Raw genomic sequence first — 4,189 nt, 5'->3', positions numbered from 1 at the left:
GCGTATTCCAGGAGGAGATGGATCTGGTGCTGTCAGATCGTGAAACAACCTTGAAGCCCTCCGTGCTGTTGTGTTGGAGAAAAAATACATTCTTTCTTAGATTTAATTTTCTTTTCAAAGATTTATTGAATCAAGAAACTTTGAATAGTGCCTCTTTTATGATATCAAATTCTAAAAGACATGCTTCTGGTTCCAGGCCTACTTGGTAGACAGATGGGCTATAGGAACGTTTTAAAGCGTTTCACTGATTCAGGGAAGGAATATAAAAATCTACTAAACCTATTCCCAATTAAATTTTGTGATGAGGCTTCGTGATTGAGGGAAGGTCAGCTGGTCGAATAAATAAGTCCCTCGTAGTCTGCGGTGTCTCTTGATGTTGAGAAGACCAAATGGGTGGCTCTCAGGAACTGGAGTGCCAAAGTAAGCACATTTCCCTTATGCTGTTGACCCCTCATTTTCCCAGATTGCTGAGTAAAAGGTAAACAGATGAACAACATTAATGATGTCCATTCATCATTGTTGGGGCAGCTTTGGTTTCCTCCGCAGTGGGGCCTTTAAAGGGAAGGTGAAAAGCCAGAGAGCCCCTTACTTTTAACAATCACGTTAGTTAAAGCCCTATCGTTTATCATCTTTAAATGACTAAAATCAGTGAATGTTGCTGAATACACATTTTGAACAATAAAACTAAAAACGCAAATGCATAAGAATGGAGAGGACAACCTGAAAAGGAGGTTTCTTGGAAGATGATGTAATATGATTTCACTCATGTTGGACCACCTGGACAGCAGACCCAAACAGGATACGACAATATTTAACATCCAGACTCTTCCTGTCATTAATTAAATGTGACAAACCCTAAATCCTTTCCTCCTACAGCAACTGTATTATTGTGAAGAAAACCATATTGGAAATAAGTGGTGAATAGGAAGTGCCCTGGCTATGAGTAAAAAGTTGCTTACCGTTGCCTAAGGTGAGTACCATTATATCACAACAAGATCTTTCATTTAAAAACATGTCAAATCCTGTTTACACTTCCTTGCTACATTGACATATTTTTGGCGTGGACACATTTTTGTTCCAAGGTTACCAGGTGTCATCCTGTTTTCATTCCCATGTCTGTACATATGTGAGCATTGTTTCATTCTGTAGGAAGCCAGTCAACATGTCAACAGACAAAGGAAGTTATTTTACTCTGGCGTTATCAAGAATCAGTCATTGCAATAATCTCCAGATAGTGCTTGACTTTATTCAGCAGAGTCTTGGACAGCACAATGTCAGTTGGCTGTGCTAACCAGAAGGCTACATGAGGATTTCATTCTTGATGTCACAAGAAAATGTGGCTCAGGTTATTCTGTTTTAATTGAGGAGCAATTATAGCAAACCATATGACATTGAATCAAAGCTTCTAACAAAACAAATGCTAGCAAAAAAAGAGTTGATACAATTCCATGCTATGACACAACTTTGACATTTTGGGAAATATACTTATTTGCTCTCGTTCCTCAAAACTCTGACGAGAAAATCACTCTTGTGTCTCTGCGTTAAGCATGAAGCTAGAGCCAGGATGTGGTTAGCCTAGCCTAGCTTAACATAAAGACCGGAAGCAGGATGAAACTGCTAACCTGGTTATGTCCAAAGTTAAAAAATACTCCCACCGGCACAACTAAAGCTCAGTAGGTTTGTTTTTTGTTAGTTTAAACAGAAATCTTAAATTGACAATTTTTTGTTTAGCCAGTTACGTGCTGGAGCTTTTTTGGGCACAAATGTGCTGGACGGATGGATAAACTGTTCATCAAGGTCTTTTTACAACCCGTGCCACTTAAACTAGTCATAGTAACTATACTAAAACCACAAATACATTTTTTTTGTGTACAGATTAAACAAAAGAGATAAAATACATTTATATAGTGAGCTTTAGAGGTGCTGATAGGTGCTTTGTTACATTTTGGTAGAACCAGGCTTTCGCTACGTATTTCCCGTACAGAAGTGAGATTGTTATCAATTTTCTCATCTCAATCTCATCAAGAAAGTTAATTTCCCAAAATGTCAAACTATTCCTTTAGTAGATGGATGAAAATTCTGATTGAAATGTTCAATAAATTAGATGTATGGAATGTGTATTTTCTCGTCTAACAGATAGATTGGCTAAAGTTTGGTAACAGCTACGTAACATAGCCCACATGACTGTGACTCTGTGTCTGTCCACGAGGCTGTGCACCCCCCCGACTAACTGTGCAAAGGACTTGGAGCACAGCAGCAGCAGCACTAAAGGAAACTGAGTGTTTGTCTAAGATAAAATTTCATCACCTATACAAGCTGCAGGAACAAGGGCCTGCGGTTGGTAATATAGAAGAGGAAAAACAACAGAGTCATTGTCAGTTGTAAAAGCCGTTAGCTTTATAAATGAACAGCGAGCGGTGCAAACTGCGCGGAAGTGGTCCCGCAGCCAGAGAGCGAGTTATAACTCAGGCTTGTGGTAATACTCTAAACTCCATTAAGAGGTCCCACATGTGGAGCACATTCACGAGTTCATGGGTTGCCACTGTTTGTGGTGGAACAGCCTGGGTCATTAAACAGATAAATGAGATGTTTTAAACATCTCTCTCATGTTAAAACATTCTCTTCAAATTGTAACCCCCCAATCTATGTTTAATGTAAATATAATGTTCACTTCTGGGAGCACCAGCAGGTGTACTGCACCAAGGCTCAGATTACTCTGTAAACACGCTTCCTTGTAAACTTACAGGATTTTTTCAGCCCTCTGACATGTTTCTAAAAGAGATAAAGGAGGCAAAGGCTAATGGAACATACCCTTTAATAGTAAATGTTGCACTGAGATCGATTGGCAGTGAGATTAGATTTATTCCTCGAAGTGGGAGACACTTGAGTAAACATGGACTCAATCAGGCAGTAAGATTTACTGGGCTGCAGTCGCACTTGAGTGGTGCTGTTTATTTTTTCAGGTTACAGAGTGTTTCTTTAAATCTCAAATTAGTTTATCCTCCCTCAGGGGCTATGAGCAAGAGTTTTAAAAGGTTTCCTAAGAAAACACACATATCAGTCAGATTCATGAAGTAAACCTGGGTAAACTGACAGTAGCTGCGTAACACTTGTGTCATTAGCATACACATGGCATTAAAGCCACCATGCTGCTGCACACAATTACAACATAATCGTGTTGAAACATTCCACCTTTCTCACTGTATTAAAAAGGACTTTTGGGAAAATATGGTTATTTCCTTTTTTGCAGAGAGTTAGATGAGAAGACCCATACATCTAATATTTCAGGCAAATGCAGCTAGAATCAGCAGCCGGTTAGCTTAGCTTAGCATAAATACTGGTACCAGGGGAAAACAGCTAGCCTGGTTCTGTCAAAAGGTAACACAATCTACCTATCAGCAGGCCCGCCTTTAGGAAATATGGACAGCAGAAAAGAATTTCCAAATTGGGCACCTCATCCACCCCCACTCCAGCACAATATACCTTTGCATCCAAAATTTGCTTACATTTTATTGCATCCATTTTTCCTTCTACTCGTAAAATGTTCCCTGGGCCACTGGTTGCAATACAACCCCAAAGCATAGTTGATCCACCCCCATGCTTAACAGTTGGACAGAGGTTCTTTTCATAAAATTCTGTGCTCTTTCTTCTCCAACCTTTGCTCAATCAGGCCAAAAAGTTCTATTTTAACCTCATCGGTCCACACAACTTGTTTCCACAATGCATCAGGCTTGTCTATATGTTCATTTGCAAACTTCAAACGCAAATTTTTGTGGTGAGGACGTAGAAGAGGTTTTCTTCTGATGACTCTTCCGTGAAGGCCATATTTGTAAAAGTATCTCTTTATAGTGGAATGGTGTACCACAACTCCAGTGTCTGCCAGGTCTTTCTGGATGGATCGTGCAGTCAAACGTGGGTTTGGACTTGCTTTTCTCACAATCCTGCGAGCTGTTCTGTCTGATATTTTTCTTGGTCTTCCAGATCTTTCTTTAACTTCCACTGTTCCTGATGACTGCCATTTCTTAATTACATTCCGAACAGAGGATATTGGCATCTGAAAACCTTTTGCTATCTTCTTATAGCCTTCTCCTGCTTTGTGAGCGTCAACTATTTTCAGTTTCAGTTTTGTAGACAACTGCTTAGAAGAACCGATGGTGCTGATTGTTGGAGCAAGGTCAGATGAGTCTGG

This window comes from Etheostoma spectabile, chromosome 20, assembly GCF_008692095.1.
Source record: "Etheostoma spectabile isolate EspeVRDwgs_2016 chromosome 20, UIUC_Espe_1.0, whole genome shotgun sequence".
Taxonomy (NCBI): Eukaryota; Metazoa; Chordata; class Actinopteri; order Perciformes; family Percidae; genus Etheostoma; species Etheostoma spectabile.
This window is presented reverse-complemented; position numbering follows the sequence as displayed.